We start from the raw sequence: 18,382 nt of genomic DNA, 5'->3' as shown, positions 1-18,382 counted from the left end.
ACGTGGTTGTATCGAATTTTTTAACACGCCGGCAGCAGGGTAAGTCCAAGCTTCATCGATCCTCAGCACGCCCAAAATCGATCCACTGCAAGCCCGCAGCTTCTCCATCGACCTGTATCACCATCGATTTGCATCACCATCACATTTGTTGGCTTTACGTGTGTTGATTTCGGGGCAACCTTGATTACGCATTGAGGCATTTCATCGAGCCAGGGTTACGGCTCAGCAGTCACGCAGAGATCAGGGTCACGATTTTCGTTTCAGCCGTCGACTCAGCGTTGGGTATCCATCGAAAGCAATAATCCATTCGCAGGTGAACTTCCACGCTGTCAAAATAACCTGCATACTCTCATTTCAGCCGCCAAATCGTCAGGTAAATTGCGTCCCAGGTATATGCGTTTCTCATTTTGCTGTAGCGTGGAAATCGTTGTGTCCATTGCAAATGCGTGCGTAGGTAATGAGATCGAATTTTTTTTTATTATGTTTTCATTTTTTAGTTATAGTTTTATTCCTTAGGTCATAACATAATAGGTCTGGTTTCATTAGATTCTAGTTTTTTTTTTCGATTTAATTTTTAGTTTAGGATTTTAGTTTATATAAATTTTAATATTTAGTTTTTCTTTAAGATTTTAATTAGATTTAGATTTTAAAGTTTTAATTTTAGAATTTAATTTAAAGTAACGTAGATTTTAATTTAATTCTAATCTTTAGTTTAGTTTAGAAATTTGTATAGTATATAGATTTTAAATCTTTTAGATTTAACTTTAATTAGATTTTAATTTTTGTTTTATTTTTGATTTTAGAATAAAAAAATTAAAAAAAAAAATATTTTTAAAGGGATTTTTAGGGTTTTAGTTTAGATTTAGGATTTTCTTTTTGTTTGTATTTTTAAAAAAAATTAAAAAATTAAAAAAAAAAATTAAAATTTTGCGGAAAATTTTTCTTTGTCAGATCCAGTTATTTTTCGGGAATTGTCTTTCATGCTGAGATCTGAATTTTTTCAAGTCGAGATGCGAAATTCATATCTGGTTAATGGTTTATGATTCGTGATGGTTTAAAGCATTCATCTTTTAAAATTTTCAATTGCTGGATATCGTTTGGTCATTCTAAGAGCATTGTGATTTAACTGATGATAGATGATTGCTGTTCATGGTCCATATTTTTATATCGTTTAACAAGTAATCGTTTCAACCACAATCTCTTAAGGCACTGATCTGCTAAATTAATCAAATCCATCGAGTGCTTTTTATATCGTATCTCGTGTCTCCCAACCAACTGGTCGATAGTTGGTCTTCATCATCCCACAGGGGCTACCCCCCTTAGCCGCGGGAGACAGGGTTAAACGGAGGGATCGGGGATCAGAGTGACAGCCCCCGGTCTGAGCGTTGTCGTGTCAATTTGCGCGACAACATTTTTTGGCGCCGCTGCCGGGGATAGAGTTTTTCTATCCTTGGTTCTTACATTTCAAGCTTTTCTGTGTCTAACTTCTTGTTCAAGTGGCGACTCCACTTCCTATATTATCTGCAAGAGTGTACACTAGAAGACATCCAAGCAGTGTGTGCAACCCCACTCCTGATCCTGAAAAGGTTTACAGGGTGCGATCACACAAACTTGCTTCTCGTACACTCCTTGCAAATCTTGGACAAGAAGCCCTTTCCGATATTCATTTGCTCTTTAAGAGTCAAGTTAGGCGCAGCACCATGAGTCTGTATGCCCCTTGTGATTTTTCTAACATTCCTGGATCCCCCAATGCTATTCCATCTATTGGGTTGGACAAATTGCCTAATTTTCAAGGGGATAATGCCATTACTGTTAATTCCCACTTGCGAGATTTCAATATATGGATGGCTAAGTATGCTAGATCTCCTGATTTTGATCATGAAGATGTCAGGATGTCTCTTTTTATCTTGACTCTAGCAGGTGATGCTTATGACTGGTTTACAGAAAAACCTCCAAATTCATTTAACTCTTTACAATCAATCATAAATTCATTTAGAGAAAAATATGGAGATAAGAGAGAGGGAAGACATCTTGTAAGAGCTCTTACTCTGATAAAAAAGAGAGAGGATGAAACTGTTGAAGAATTTAATAGAAGGTTTAATGGTATTATTAGAGAATTACCTCAAGACTATAAACCTACAGATAAAACTCTCCAAGATTTTTACATTGATGCCTTTGGTCCTGAACCATCTTATGAGTTAAGGCGTGCTAAACTTACTGATTATCGAGATTGCCAAGCCTTAGCTGTAGAACTTGAAAAGGACAAGGCAGCCTCTGGGAAGTCTGAAGTCCCAGGTTTTGATAGGGCTGCTACGAAACTAAAGGAACCTAAGGGAAAAGCAGTCCAAGAGCCAGAAAGTGAGCTTGTTCTTAAATTGCTTCAAAAAATTGAAACTATGGAAATTAATCATAATAAGGAGATAAACACTTTGCAGAATAGATTGATTCAGATGGAAAGAACGCAATCGCAAAATTTTCAGCCTCGAAATAATAATAACAAAAATAATAATTGGCAAAGAAGAGGTCAATCTAGTGAGCAGAGACCCCCTAACCCGCTTACTAATCTGGTAGATGATGCTCCTCTTTACTGTCGTGCTTGCGATGCTTTTCACGAAGAGTCCTCTTGTCTCATTATCAGAAGACTCTTGGATAATGGAATGCTTGGGACAAGTGAGCAAATAAACGTAGTAGGGAGCAAGTTTCCTGTGCCCATGAATGATTGGATAGAGATTAAGGAAAGGAGCTATGATGTTATGGATCCTTCATCTGCTTTTAGTATTAATAACCTTGAAAATGAAGATGACATTTTGGCTAGGTTATATGGTGAGAAACCCTCTCCTGAGAAAATTTTAGAAATTGCTAGAGATAGGGGTTTGACATACCAAAGAAGGGATAAAGATCAGAGCGGGAATCAAATTCCCCCTCAAACTTTAAACCCTGGCATAAACTCTGGAATAGATGTTGATTTGGGAAGTTGGTTTAACAATGCAAAAATCTGGGTTCCTGTATCTGAGATCGCTAAGATCCCTTCCCAAAAGGACAAGTTACTAAAGGCAATTCAGGGTCCTCAAGTCAACACTTCTCAGCAGAAGATTCGCGAGGTTGACTATCATGATGCTCCTATTTATCTGCAAAGCGTAGATGTTGATAACAAAGATCATCAACCCTTCTTTATCACCTTATTAGTCAACGGGTATAAATTGAATAACTGCATGTTGGATTCAGGCGCATCTGCTTGCGTTATGACTAAAAGGGTCATGGAACAGCTTAACTTAAGAGTTTCTAGACCCTACTATAATATATGTGTTATGGATTCTAAGAAAATCGAAGTACATGGTTTAATCAAGGATTTGCAAGTTCACCTTTCAGTTTACCCGGACATCATGGTTGTTATGGATATCGTTGTCGTTGATGTACCTGATGCTTGGGGTATGCTGTTATCTAGAAAGTGGGCCTCTGATCTAGGAGGAAGCATTCAGATGAATTGGTCATATGCTATGATTCCTTCTCCTAGTGGTGATGGTTTTGTTAGGCTAAATAGAGAGCCCGAGAGGAAATTTCATGTTGAAAATCCTAAGAAGCCTCATAACGAAATAATTAGAGAACAATCTGACATCGGGAACTACTCTATCATGTCCAATTTCATAGTTCCTCCCGATGATGAGATTAAGGATCTTAAGGATAACGTCTGGTATATGTACTTTGATGGCGCGTCCTCTAGTCATGGTAAAGGTGCAGGAGTAGTGCTTAAATCTCCCCTTGGTCATATATTCAAGTTTGCCTATCGTTTAGAATTTGAAGCAACCAACAATGTCGCTGAGTACGAAGCTATATTGTTGGATCTTGAATTGGCCAAAGCTTTGAGGATTAAATTGCTTAGCATCAAGGGGGATTCCGATCTGGTTATCATGCAACTTAAAAACAAATTCACCTGTAGAAATCAGAGATTAAGAAATTATCGAAATGTTGTGTGGGATACTATGGAGCACTTCGATGCCCTTAACCTTGAAGAAATCCCTCGAGAACAAAATAGTTTGGTGGATGAACTTGCTGTAGCTGCCACGACTTTCCAGTTATCTGATGAGTTAATTAACGATAAAATCAAAATGGAAGTAATATTTAGACCATCTGTCCCAGATAACTCGGAGCATTGGCAAGTTTTTAACGACGAAAAGCAAGTCATTCGTTTTCTCAACAGTTTGGAGGAGTTTGAGGATTTCCGGATAGTTTCTGGCGAGGATGGTTCTTTAGATCATAGACATATCATAAATCCTACTCCCAGAAATGTGGTTGCCTTAGAGCAACATTTTGATCGGCATGATGCCACGAAGCTTAGAGAAGAAAACAAGATGAACTCAGGCGAGTACCTCGAAATCAACATTGGAACTTCTGAAAATCCGAAAATAGTTAAAATTGGTAAAGGTACTAGTTTGGAGGAAAGGAAAAAGTTAACTGATTTACTTCATGAATATAGAGACGTTTTAGCTTTTTCCTATGATGAATTAAAAGGCTATAGGGAAGATGTTATGGAGCATGCTATTCCCTTAAAGGATGAAAATGCTAAACCCTTTCGGCAGAAACTTAGGCAAATTAATCCGAAATTAGCCCCCTTGGTCCAGAAAGAGCTTGCAAAAATGCTTTCAGCAGGGATCATCGCTCAAACTAGGCATTCGACATGGTGTTCGAATTTGGTGATTGTTAGGAAAAAGAACGGTTCAATAAGACTTTGTGTCGATTTTAGAAACCTTAATCTAGCATGCAAAAAGGATAATTACCCTTTGCCAAACATGGAAACTTTGTTGCAAAGAGTAACGGGGTCTGGAATGATGTCATTGCTAGATGGCTTTTCTAGGTATAATCAAGTTTGGGTAAAAAAGGAAGACCGACACAAGACCACATTTACAACACCGTGGGGTACTTTTGAATACATCAGAATGCCATTTGGGTTAACAAATGCTGGGGCTACTTTCCAGAGGGCCATGGATTATGCCTTCAAAGGGTTAATCGGGAAAATTATCGAAATCTATCAGGATGATCTTACTGTTTTCTCTAAAGATGGCATCAGTCATATAGATCATCTTAGGCAAGTTTTCGATAGATGTAGAGAATATGGAATTTCTTTGAATCCAGCTAAGTCTGTTTTTGGGGTAACAGAAGGGAAATTACTCGGTCATATCATTTCTAAGGAAGGAATCAAAATCGATCCCGAACGAGTTGAAGCAATTCAAAAGATTCCTCTCCCGCATAATCTTAAATCCCTTCAGTCTTTCCTTGGAAAGATAAATTTTATTAGAAGATTCATCCCAAATTATGCAGAAATAGTTAAGCCCATTCAAAGTCTTCTGAAGAAAGATGCAAAATTTGTCTGGCAAGAAGAGGGCAAAAAGGCTTTCCAAGAAATCAAGTCCGCTATTGCAAAAGCTCCTGTCTTTGTTAGTCCTGACTACTCCAAGGTTTTCCTGATTTTTTCTTTCGCTTCTGAAGATACCATCGCCGGTGTTTTGCTTCAGAAGAATAAAGATGGTCACAAGCAGCCTATTGCTTTCATGAGTAGAGCACTTCAAAACTCTGAGTTGAAGTACAATACCATGGAAAAGCAGGCTTATGCCCTGGCCAAGTCTCTTAAGCATTTTAAAACTTATGTGGGTTATTCTAAGATCATTGCTTACGTCCCGCATTCTGCTGTTAAGGACATATTAACTCAAACTGATTGCTTAGGGACTCGTGCTAGGTGGGTTACTAAGATACAAGAGTATGATTTAGAAATTAGACCCACCAAGCTGATCAAAGGCCAAGGTTTAGCTCAAATGTTAACAAAAAGTAATGAAAAGACTCTTGGTTTGTTTTGCCTTGACGAGCTATCTTCGCCAGAGTTGAGAAGATTAGCAGAACATGAATGGTATAAGGACATAGTCTACTATTTGACAAATCTTGCATGTCCTAACCATTTAGTCGCTCATAAGAGAAGGGCTCTTAGACTAAAAGCCACTAAGTACTGCCTTATGAAGGATGGCCTTGGATGGAGAAATCCTGAGGGCATAGTGCTTAGGTGTGTTGACGATGTTGAGTCCAAAAGATTAATCTCCGAGTTTCATTCAGGATTTTGTGGTGGTCATTATGCCGCTAGAACTACCGCCCACAAAATCTTGAGAGCTGGTTATTATTGGCCTTCGATTTTTTCTGATGTGCACAAGTATGTTAGAACGTGTCAAGCCTGTCAACTGTTCGCTGGGAAGCAGAAGCTTGTTGCCCTTCCTCTACAACCTGTTATTGTAGAGGCACCTTTTCAGCATTGGGGTCTGGACTTCATAGGGAAGTTCCATGAAAATTCTAGCAATGGCCACTCTTGGATTTTGACCGCTACCGATTATTTCACTAAATGGGTCGAAGCCATTCCTGCTAAGAATGCCACTAAAAAGGCGATTATGGATTTCATTGAGAATAACATCATTACTAGATTTGGTGTCCCCGCTAAGATCACTACGGACAATGCCAAGGCTTTTAGTTCTTCAGAGTTTACATCTTTTTGCTTCAAATATGGCATTGTCTTATCTCATTCGTCGAATTACTATCCTCAGGGTAATGGTTTGGCTGAATCAAGTAATAAAAATCTCATAACCATTATCAAGAAGATAGTAGGAGATAACAAGAAGTCTTGGGACAGTAAAATCAAGTATGCTTTGTGGGCAGACAGAATTACTAAGAAGAAGTCTACTGGTAAATCTCCCTTTGAATTAGTTTATGGCTTGGATGTTACCTTACCTGTGCACCTAAAATTGCCAGCCTATCAGCTTCTCCAAAATTTTTCCACTAATAAAGATGTTGTTCAGAATAGGATAGATCAGATTGTGGAATTAGATGAGGCTCGTCGGACAGCTTTTGAGGCTATATGTAGAAATCAATCTAATATTAAGAAAAGCTTTGATAAATGCTCTCAATCTAGATCTTTGCAGGTGGGAGATATGGTTTTACTCTGGGATCGCAAAAATGAAAAGCCGGGAAAACATAAGAAGTTTGATAGTTTGTGGTTGGGGCCATACATCATTAGAGATATAGCCGGGCCAAACTCATTCTACTTGAGCAGATTGGATGGCGAACCACTTGATCTACCAGTGAACGGCCAAATGCTCAAGCTGTTCTTCAGAGATGATATCTGATGCCATGGGGCATCTTCTGTATTGTATTTCTATCCCTACTCCTTGTCTTTTCAGCATTTCATTTCTGTTTTTAGGATTAGATTTACTTTTCATGTTATTAGTTAGTTAATAAATGAAGAGCTTTTATCTTTCCTGTGCTTAATGTATATGATGATTTTGGACGGACGCTATTTATATTTTGTTGTGTATTGCATGGATGCAGATTCTGGATTCTCACATTCCTACAGAGCAGCAACGTGTCCCCAAGTAGAGCCAGATGTTGACCACTACTGGTCAACTTCCCATGCAGTACACCCTCTTTTCTTGGCAGAAAGGGGTAGCACCTAAACGACGTGTCCGTGCCAGCCTACAGTCATCAGCAGCTTGATCATTTCAATTGTAAACCCAGTTTGCATGTATGAATTTTAAATAATCTAAGCAGATCAGAGTCATGTATGTAAAATTGCCTAGGTGGACCTAACTTTCTATGATAATCTATGTCCCGAAAGGTTTTTCGTCTCACCGATCCATGGATCGGCAGAGTTTTCCTTCAAACCTGACCCCAAAGCCAGGATGGATTTTGTCATTAGAACTTTAGGAGAATCCTAGTGTGTTAATCTGCTAGATTATAGTTGTGTCGCAGAACTGGGTGATTTATGAGGGTCTGTGTTAAGTGGGCTTGTCCCCTTGAGATGTAAGTTGTAAAAGTCATGATGTAATGTGTCTTGAGGGTCGAAAAATGTTTTAAATCCCCTCGTGAGTCCTAAGTCCTAGGTCCTAGGTGATGTTTCCAAAGGTTTTGGTTCAATGATCCATTTAAAAAATGAAATAAAATAACAAAATAAATAAAAAACTAAGAAATTTAAAAAATGAAATAAATAAAAGATAATAAAAAAATTTAAAAATTTAAAAAATAATAATAAATAATAAAAAATAAAAAATAAAAATTTAAAAATTTAAAAAATAATAATAAAAAATTTAATTGAATAAATCGACGGATGAGATCAAGAGATGCCTTGATCCTCATCAACGGTCGAGATCATTTCTACATGGATCATTCGAACTAGCCGTTGGGATCATTTCCTTTATATAGAGTCTTAGGTGGTCATTTCAGATTCAATTCGATCTGGTGTCTGATACGGAAAAAGCTCTCTTGTAAACTGATTTCTGGTTAATAAAAGAAGACTTTGGGGTCCATATCTTGCTGGTGTTACTCTCTTAAAATGTTGTGAGATTGTTTCATTTTCTGCATATGTTATTTTCAGCCGTTAATAATAGCTTTTCGTAGAGTATTGTGAGCACAGGTATCTTGTTCACCTGCTGGGGTTTGGGTGCTGTTAGGGTTTCTGAAGTAATGGCAGGTATCTCCATTACTTCCTGAGATCTAGCAGCATTTTGCCCTCTTTATTGACAGTTGTTTTGAGCTGTGCAGAAAACATCATTGAAGGAAATTTTGTGGGCGTTCGGGGAAGTTCTCGGCTGAACCAGCCAACTCCCGCAAGCATTTTGTGTTGAGCCCAGTTGGATTTGATCCTGGGTTTATCATTCGGTTTATTTTTTCTAATTTGCATGGGAGATTTTCTGAAGTTCTTCACAGTGACAATCTGAAATCTTTGTTTCTTTAAAATATCTCGTGCTTACTGCTGAATCTGGCTGTTAAGGGGCCACATTTGTAAATTAATCAGTTGTTTAGGGTTTCAAATTTTTCTAATCTAGGGTTTTAGATTTCTTTGCTTTATGCGATTTTGATTAGGGTTTTCAGCGATTTTGTCCTTTTCAGGTTACCAGAAACAATGACATGAACCAGTGATCAGCAAGCTAGCGAACCTGTGGACTCGCATGCCTTTCGATACTACGCAGTCACTTATAAAAGAATGTTCAATGAATTCATTCACATGGAGCAAACAGCTCAATGATAATACAAAGATATTTACAAGAATAGAAACATCAGGTTTCTATGTAGAATATCGAACAAACAGTTTCATCTAAGAAACTGCTAAAAGAATAAGAATAGAAACATCTAAAAGACTGAGCATTACTAAATAGAGATATAGAGATATATTCTAATACCCTCCCTTAATGCTCAATCTATTTACAACACCAATAGACCCGCGAAATTTTACAAATTTATCAGGACCAAGAGGCTTGGTAAAAATATCGGCGGGCTGCTCTGTGGTGGGAACATAGTGCAACTGAACTGAGCCGTCTTCAACCAACTGTCGAATGTAGTGGCAGTGAGTTTCCACATGCTTTGTTCTTTCATGAAAGACAGGATTCTTGGCAAGTTTGAGCACTCCCTGATTATCACAAAACAAAGAAGTAGGCCCTGTCTGAAAAACATGCATATCTGCAAGCATACGACGAAGCCAAACTGCCTCACAGGCGGCCTTAACTGCTCCCCGATACTCTGCTTCTGTTGAGGAGAGAGCCACTACCTGTTGCTTCTTACTAGTCCAAGTAACAGCTCCAGATCCTAGACTAAACACATACCCAGCTGTAGATTTACGGTCATCAACCGAACCGGCCCAGTCAGAGTCAGTGTAGCCACTGAGAATAGGAGTGGAGCTGTGAGTATATAAGAGGCCATAATCAGAAGTACCACGCACATATCGTAGCACCCGCTTTGCTGCTATCCAATGATCAGCTTTAGGAGCTGACATAAAGCGAGAAATGTAGCTTACTGCAAAACTGATGTCAGGTCTGGTAGCAGTAAGATAGATGAGACTGCCCACTAATTGCCTGAATAAAGTTTCATCCACAAGAGGAGAGGATGACTGTGCTGAAAGTTTGAGCCCTGGTTCCATAGGAGTCGTGGCCGGTTTGCAATCCTGCATTCTGAACCTTTCCACAAGATTTTTGGCATACTTGGACTGAGAAAGAAAGATCTGATTTTCAGTCTGCCACACTTCAACCCCCAGACAGTAATGAAGAAGTCCCAAGTCTGTCATCTCAAAAGTTTTGCATAGATCTTGTTTGATCCCATGGATCAAATGTGCAGAGCTGCCAGTAATGATAAGATCATCCACATAGACAACTACAAACAAGATATCATCATCAGTATGCTTGATATACAGGTTTGAATCAGATGGACTCCGCTGAAAACCCTGATCTGTCAGATACTGATCAATTTTTATGTACCAAGCCCGAGGAGCTTGTTTCAATCCATAGATGGCTTTAACTAACCGACACACTTTCTGTTCTTGACCAGCAACCTTGAATCCTGGAGGCTGCGTCATGTAGACTTCTTCTTGGAGATCACCATTTAGGAAAGCACTTTTGACATCCATCTGATGAACTTTCCAATTGAACTGAGCTGCTAGGGCAAGCACAAGCCTGATAGTACTCATCTTGGCTGTAGGAGCAAAAGTCTCCTCATAGTCGATGCCTTCCTGCTGTGAAAATCCTCGAGCCACAAGCCGAGCTTTATACTTGTCTAAGGTTCCATCAGCTTTGTATTTGACTTTATACACCCATTTGCAGCCTATGGGTTTTTTGTCTGCAGGAAGATCAGAAAGAGTCCATGTGTGATTCTTCTGAAGACTCTGAAATTCTGCTTTCATAGCCTGTTCCCACTCAGATATACCCTTAGCTTCTGAGTATGTTTGAGGCTCAAAAGTACTGTGAAGGTTAGCCATAAGAGCAAAATTGACTGTAGACTGTTGTCTGTTCTTATGCCTAGAAGTTCTACCTTCAAGGAGCTCATCATCCCGGAGATCACCTATGGTTTTAGCCCACCATTTTGGCCGAAGAGAAGAAGAACCAATATCAGGATTAGAGGGACCAATATCAGGAGGAAGAGAGGCAGGCTCAAGAGCAATAGGGACAGCAAGAGGGGGATTAGCTTCTGGAGGAAGCTCAGATAGAGTAGTATCAAATCTTGATGCTACATCATCCCTCCCATCAGATGGACTGACTGGAAGAAGAACACTGTGAGGCGGATCCTCAGAACGCTGCTCAGAAGAAGAAGACTGAAAGAATCCTCTGTCTTCATCAAATACTACATCTCGACTGAAGCTAAGTCGACCAGTGGCTATATCTATCAGCCTATAAGCCTTGTGATGATCACTGTAACCTGTCATCATGAGTTTCTGACTTTTGGAATCCAACTTAGATCGCTTAGCAGATGGAACCCAAACATATGCAACTGAGCCAAAAACTTTGAGATGACTGATCTTAGGCTTACGACCAGACCACACTTCTTCAGGAGTCTTCCCTTTAACAGCCTGAGTAGGGGATCGGTTAAGAAGGTAAACAGCAGTAAATACTGCTTCAGCCCAGAATTTGTTTGGAACACTCCGGTGTTGTAACATGGAACGAGCCATTTCAACAACCGTGCGATTGCGACGCTCGACAACACTGTTCTGCTGGGGAGTGTAAGGTGTGGTGAATTGACGTTTGATGCCATGAATATCACAGAATTTGGCAAAAGCTGAGGAACAAAATTCCCCCCCCATTGTCGGTCCTAAGGGTCATGATCTTACAACCAGATTCTTTTTCAACTAAAGTTTTAAACTTCTGAAAGGTACTAAGAGCATCAGATTTATTTTTTAAAAAATACACCCACATCTTTCGACTGAAGTCATCTACAATAAGTAAAAAGTATTTGCAAGCAGTTATAGAAGCTGTATTCATAGGACCACAAATATCAGCATGAAGTAACTGAAGTACCTGGGATGCGCGCCAAGATTCGCCATTTTTGAATGACGACCGATGTTGCTTTCCTGCTTGACAGGCGCTGCATACCCCCAACTGCTGAGTCTGTATATCAGGTAATCCTGACACAAGTCCCTCCCGAGAGAGCTGAGAGAGATACTGCATATTGAGATGCCCATATCGCTGATGCCATAGAGTACTGACGGGAGAGACACGAGCTGCTAGTGCCACTTCTGGAAAGTCACCGGTGTCAAGTAGCCTGTATAGGCCATGGTCCTCGAGGCCAGTAGCAACTGTCAGACTGGTCTCCCTGTCAATGATGGAACACTTGTGTGCACTGAACACAACATCAAGCTGAGGAGAATTCCTCATAATCTGACTGACAGAGAGCAGATTAATCTCCATACCAGGAACATAGTATACATTTAGAAATATGAGCGTGCGTCCACCAGACTGAATTTGAACTGTACCCCTGCCAGCAACAGTGTACTTTTCACCTCCACCAAATACAACTGAATCACTGAAAGGTGAAAAGTCAATAAACCAGTCACGCCTGTGAGAGAAGTGGCGTGATGCACCAGAATCAATGTACCATGCAGAGGAAGGAACATGTTCTGAAGACCTTTTAGCCATAAAGGCGTAAAAGGCCAAATCTGTCTGCTCGGAATGTTCTGCAACATTCGCTGTCTGATGTGACCCTCCCTGTTTCTTTTGTTCAGCAGCAATCCTCTGCCTGCAGTCTTTCTTCATGTGACCGAACTTGTGACAGTAATTACACTGTACACTTTTCTTCCTATTAGGATCAAAAGACTGAGATGATCCTCTCTGCTGAAAAGACTGAGAGGACTGATATTTTGCAGCAAATGCATTCTCCAAGGGCACTGATGCAGTACCACTACCAAACTGCTGTTTCCACCTATCTTGCTGCAGAAGTTTGGTACATAAATCTGAAAACTTCAAATCAACATTTGTGGTTGTAATGTTGAGTGTTTCAATGAAGTGTTCATAAGATTTTGGTAGACTCTTCAGGGTAATGACTACCATATCTTCTTCCTCCATGGTCCGACCAATGGCGTCGAGCTGATCTCGAATGTCTTTAATTTTGTTGAGATGTTCCTGTAAAGACATATGTTCATCCATCATGATGGAGAACAACTGATTTTTGAGAAAAAAAGCTCTGCTTTTATCAGATGTCTCATGCAATTCTTTCAACTGTTGCCAGATTTCAGCAGCTGTCTTGCCAGAAGGGATCTGTGGTAACTGATCATCAGCGACAGAGAGCTTGAGAAGCATAACAGCCTCTCGATTTCGATCATCAAATTTATCTTGATCGGTCCCGGCTGTACCTGGACGAAGCTCTTTGCCCAAAATGAGTTGATCAAGACGCCTGTACTCAAAAATGGTCAGCAGTCTTTGTTTCCAAATGTTATAGTTGCTGCCATTAAACCGTTGATTTCCTTCTAACATCAGATTGGTAAGTGTGGCCATTTTCACAAAGAGAAAAAGTAAGACACACAAGAACAATGTAGCTGACTGCTTATGCTGGTGAAGATTTAAAGAACAGACTTTCAGCTGTCTAAAACAATAGTAATACTGCTCATACAGTTCTGAGAATACAGTTTTCCACAAGAAAATGCCGGTCTACCATAAGAGAATACTGATGCAATAAACAGATGTCACAGCTCTGAGTTTGTAATGAAGACTGCCAGGATCACAAGAAAAAAAAATTCCGCTGATTGGTAACCCACTGCCGGCAACCAGAACCACAAATACAGCAAATATAAATGATGAAAAAATGAACCCACATGTGCTGTCTCAGATTCACACTTCTGTTGAATGGTAACCCACTGTCTGCAAACACCACGGATATATATATATACACGTCTCAGGTTTCAAAATGGCCCACACAAAAACATCTCAGCTACAGGTCATATGTTTTTGAAAAAGGGACCTCGTGAGCTATGCACGTTCCGTCTCAGCTTAGCGACTGGTCATATGATTTGAAGTTTGAACCACGTGAGTTATCAAAACTGCACGTTCCGTCTCAGCTTGAATATAACCACGCATATGTGTTTTATAAACACGGGTTACGGTGCCGTCTCAGCGATTACAATGAACCACGGATTTTTATAACACGCGGATGACAGGTTACGTATTACGTATTACATCAGGTTACGTATCAGGTTAAAAAACACGGGTTTCAGATCCACGGGTTTGACTGAGACAATATAACGGCGTTTGCACAGGTTACAATGAACCACGGGTTTCAGATCAGAGCCACGGGTTTTCAGATCAGAGCACACGCGTATATCCACGCGAATTACAGGGTTTCAGATCAGAGCACACGCGTATATCCACGCGAATTACAGGGTTTCAAATATCCACGGGTTTTCAGATATATATCTAAGAGTTCTGAAATATATATATATCCACGAGTCTTAACTGTAATACCATCCACGGGTTTCAAATATCCTCGGGTTTCAAAGCGTATATCACAAGTTTGACAGCGTTTGAAAATATCACAAGCGTATATCACTTGTTTGCACAGCGTTTGAAAATAAAAAAAAATAGACAGTTGCCCGCAGATCAAATTTTCAGACCACGACTCTGATTTTTAAAAAACAAATAAGTTATAAACCGAGAGAAAACACCTGGATCACGATTGCTGACGATTGCTGAGGGATTCCACGATGTGGATCACGATTGCTGACGATTGCTGAGGGATTCCACGATGTGGTCGAAGAAAATAGCTGGATTCAATATTCCAAGCAAACTGGCCAGCCAAAAAAAAATTCCGCTTCCACGAAAACAGTCGCCGCCACAAAGTTATTTCCTTAGTAAACTGATCATGCAAGAGAAGAATCCAATTCTGTATCGAGATGGACGACTGTAAGCTTTTATCACAGCGAGCAAAGCCGAGGCTAAGACTCAGTGAAGGCTGCCTGGCTTACAGAGGGCTCGACCTTAGAAAGGACTCAAGAGATTACAATGCAAAGAGAATTACTGTTTCAAGAAGAATCTCTTAACCTTGCTCTGATACCATAAAAGAATGTTCAATGAATTCATTCACATGGAGCAAACAGCTCAATGATAATACAAAGATATTTACAAGAATAGAAACATCAGGTTTCTATGTAGAATATCGAACAAACAGTTTCATCTAAGAAACTGCTAAAAGAATAAGAATAGAAACATCTAAAAGACTGAGCATTACTAAATAGAGATATAGAGATATATTCTAATAACTTATGCATTATTATCATGAAAGTCAAATCTGTATCATGTTAATGGAATTGATCAGTGAGGCCGTCACGGCATAATCTCTCCTCCAAAACCGCTGACAAATTCTCTGCATTAATTAAAGACAGAAGGTGATATCCTGAAACGTGGTTGTATAGAATTTTTTAACACGCCGGCAACAGGGTAAGTCCAAGCTTCATCGATCCTCAGCACGCCCAAAATCGATCCACTGCAAGCCCGCAGCTTCTCCATCGACCTGTATCACCATCGATTTGCATCACCATCACATTTGTTGGCTTTACGTGTGTTGATTTCGGGGCAACCTTGATTACGCATTGAGGCATTTCATCGAGCCAGGGTTACGGCTCAGCAGTCACGCAGAGATCAGGGTCACAATTTTCGTTTCAGCCGTCGACTCAGCGTTGGGTATCCGTCGAAAGCAATAATCCATTCGCAGGTGAACTTCCACGCCGTCAAAATAACCTGCATACTCTCATTTCAGCCGCCAAATCGTCAGGTAAATTGCGTCCCAGGTATATGCGTTTCTCATTTTGTTGTAGCGTGGAAATCGTTGTGTCCATTGCAAATGTGTGCGTAGGTAATGAGATCGATTTTTTTTTTATTACGTTTTCATTTTTTAGTTATAGTTTTATTCCTTAGGTCATAACATAATAGGTCTGGTTTCATTAGATTCTAGTTTTTTTTTCGATTTAATTTTTAGTTTAGGATTTTAGTTTATATAAATTTTAATATTTAGTTTTTCTTTAAGATTTTAATTAGATTTAGATCCACATTTCACTAGTTTCAATCCCACTTCTTCACCCCTGTGAGCATCACCCGATGCAATGAGTGCTAAGTGAACTATTCAAAAATCATGAGAAATTAGTCAGTTACGACTACCTCTCATGGAAATGGTCATACGTTTGAATGACTTACTTAACGCAGTTGAATCCCAAAAATGATATCTAATATAATGCACTGCGTAAATCCCCCATACTTAGATTTAGATTTTAAATTTTAAAGTTTAGATTTAGATTTTAGATTTTAAAGTTTTAATTTTAGAATTTAATTTAAAGTAACGTAGATTTTAATTTAATTCTAATCTTTAGTTTAGTTTAGAAATTTGTATAGTATATAGATTTTAAATCTTTTAGATTTAACTTTAATTAGATTTTAATTTTTGTTTTATTTTTTATTTTAGAATAAAAAAATAAAATAAAAAATATTTTTAAAGGGATTTTTAGGGTTTTAGTTTAGATTTAGGATTTTCTTTTTGTTTGTATTTTTTTTAAAAAATAAAATAATAAAAATAAATAAAAATAAAAATTTTAAAATTTTGCGGAAAATTTTTCTTTGTCAAATCCAGTTATTTTTCGGGAATTGTCTTTCATGCTGAGATCTGAATTTTTTCAAGTCGAGATGCGAAATTCATATCTGGTTAATGGTTTATGATTCGTGATGGTTTAAAGCATTCATCTTTTAAAATTTTCAATTGCTGGATATCGTTCGGTCATTCTAAGAGCATTATGATTTAACTGATGATAGATGATTGTTGTTCATGGTCCATATTTTTATATCGTTTAACAAGTAATCGTTTCAACCACAATCTCTTAAGGCACTGGTCTGCTAAATTAATCAAATCCATCGAGTGCTTTTTATATCGTATCTCGTGTCTCCCAACCAACTGGTCGATAGTTGGTCTTCATCATCCCACAGGGACTACCCCCCTTAGCCGCGGGAGACAGGCTTAAACGGAGGGATCGGGGATCAGAGTGACAGCCCCCGGTCTGAGCATTGTCGTGTCAATTTGCGCGACAACACGCCCCCTTTCACCTTCTCTCTAATATCACTTGCAGGTATTTACGCGTCTGAATAAAATATTAATTGCAAAGAAATATTGACATAAGATGGCAATGAAGCACTCAGACAATACAAATATTTCACATGGCAAAAACCTAACAATGTGTCAAGGAAACATCCACAGGGCAAGGTAACGATATCTTTATGTTCAACAAACAAGATTACAATCAGACTTACAAGCATATTCTATCTCTGGCTACACAGATATATCTAACTTAGCACTATTACATCCATTAGATAAACTACCACCTATTATACAAACTAACAAATATTTACTTCAGTAAATTTTGGTTTTTACAATACATTTTTCTTTTACTTGTTGTCATGATTCCAATAGTGAAAGAGGAAATAGTGCCAATTCTTTTGCTCGATAATTTTTAGCAAAATGAATCATATTTAGGGTTCTGTTCTTGGGAACATATCCAACTCTCCCTTGTCTTGAGGAACTATCCATTGTTTCATACCACCAAACTGATTATCCTCTAGTAGAATGGGAAGGATTCCTTCACCAATTTTGTAGTAGACTATGCACAAAACTTCAATCAACATACTAGTTCTTTAGATCCATTAGCACTTGGTCTTTACCTTACCATTCACAAAAGTTTCAGTGTAATATTTGCTTGTAAATCTTTCAATCAGTTTTAAACTTTTACCTGTTGTTGACATGAGAGTTCTTGACCCTTCCTCCTACCAGATTGTGATAAGCCAGTGGAATTTTCAAAGGCTACCATTGATTCTATCTTACAAAACCTGCTGAAATTGTCCTACATAGCCTTCTCTCAATCCATAATTTCGATGCTCATTAATTGAGTATGAGACGTGTTCAGAATTATAGCTCAGATAGAAACTTCTGCACGTGTTCAGCGTGAACAAGTGAGAAGTAGTTCAAGCTATTTACAAAAAGTATTTTCAAAAAGTAACTCTATTTTTGAAAAAATAATTCTATTTTGTAATTCACTTGGTTAAAAAGTGGAGTCTTATTTTTGACAGTTGAATCTAAAATTGTACTTACACTAGGAGTAATCTTAAAAATAGATTCTCCGCTAAAACTATAAAGACAGGGCAAGATAGAGACTATTCCACACACTTGAGCAATTAAGCAAGAGAGAGAGAAAGCAGGCAGTCAGGGAAAAGGCATTCTTGGGCAGCAACAGTACGAGATATTGGTATGTACTATCCCTTCACTAAGCAAAATCACTATTTAGGCATGTTAAGCTTTTTTCTATCTTAATTTAATGCTTAAAGGGTGATATTGATAAGGAGGATCCCAATATAGACAACGATGCTGATGTTATGTAGCTATTTGTTGTATCATGGTTATTTTTATTTGGACTCTAGAGGCCATTCAGAGCCTCTTTGTTGATGCATTTTGGTTCAAAGATGGATCGCACTCAATGCTATATTGGTTATATGCACCCTTGCCATATCCATGAGAAACTTTGCATATTTGTGCATAATAATTTGGATTCATATGGATGCATATGAATTCTATG

The 18,382-nt window shown here is 38.7% G+C and overlaps 1 protein-coding gene across 3 annotated transcripts in view; it reads right to left on the bottom strand.

Moving 5' to 3' along the window:
* Nucleotides 1-18,382, bottom strand: part of LOC149205257 (adenine phosphoribosyltransferase) — a 155,141-nt gene that overhangs the window by 72,265 nt on the left and 64,494 nt on the right. The gene's annotated exons all lie outside the window — the stretch shown is intronic.

This window comes from Pinus tabuliformis, chromosome 1_2, assembly GCF_031772625.1.
Source record: "Pinus tabuliformis cultivar Carrire ecotype Pingquan chromosome 1_2, CPIR1, whole genome shotgun sequence".
Classification (NCBI taxonomy): domain Eukaryota; kingdom Viridiplantae; phylum Streptophyta; class Pinopsida; order Pinales; family Pinaceae; genus Pinus; species Pinus tabuliformis.
This window is presented reverse-complemented; position numbering and strand designations above follow the sequence as displayed.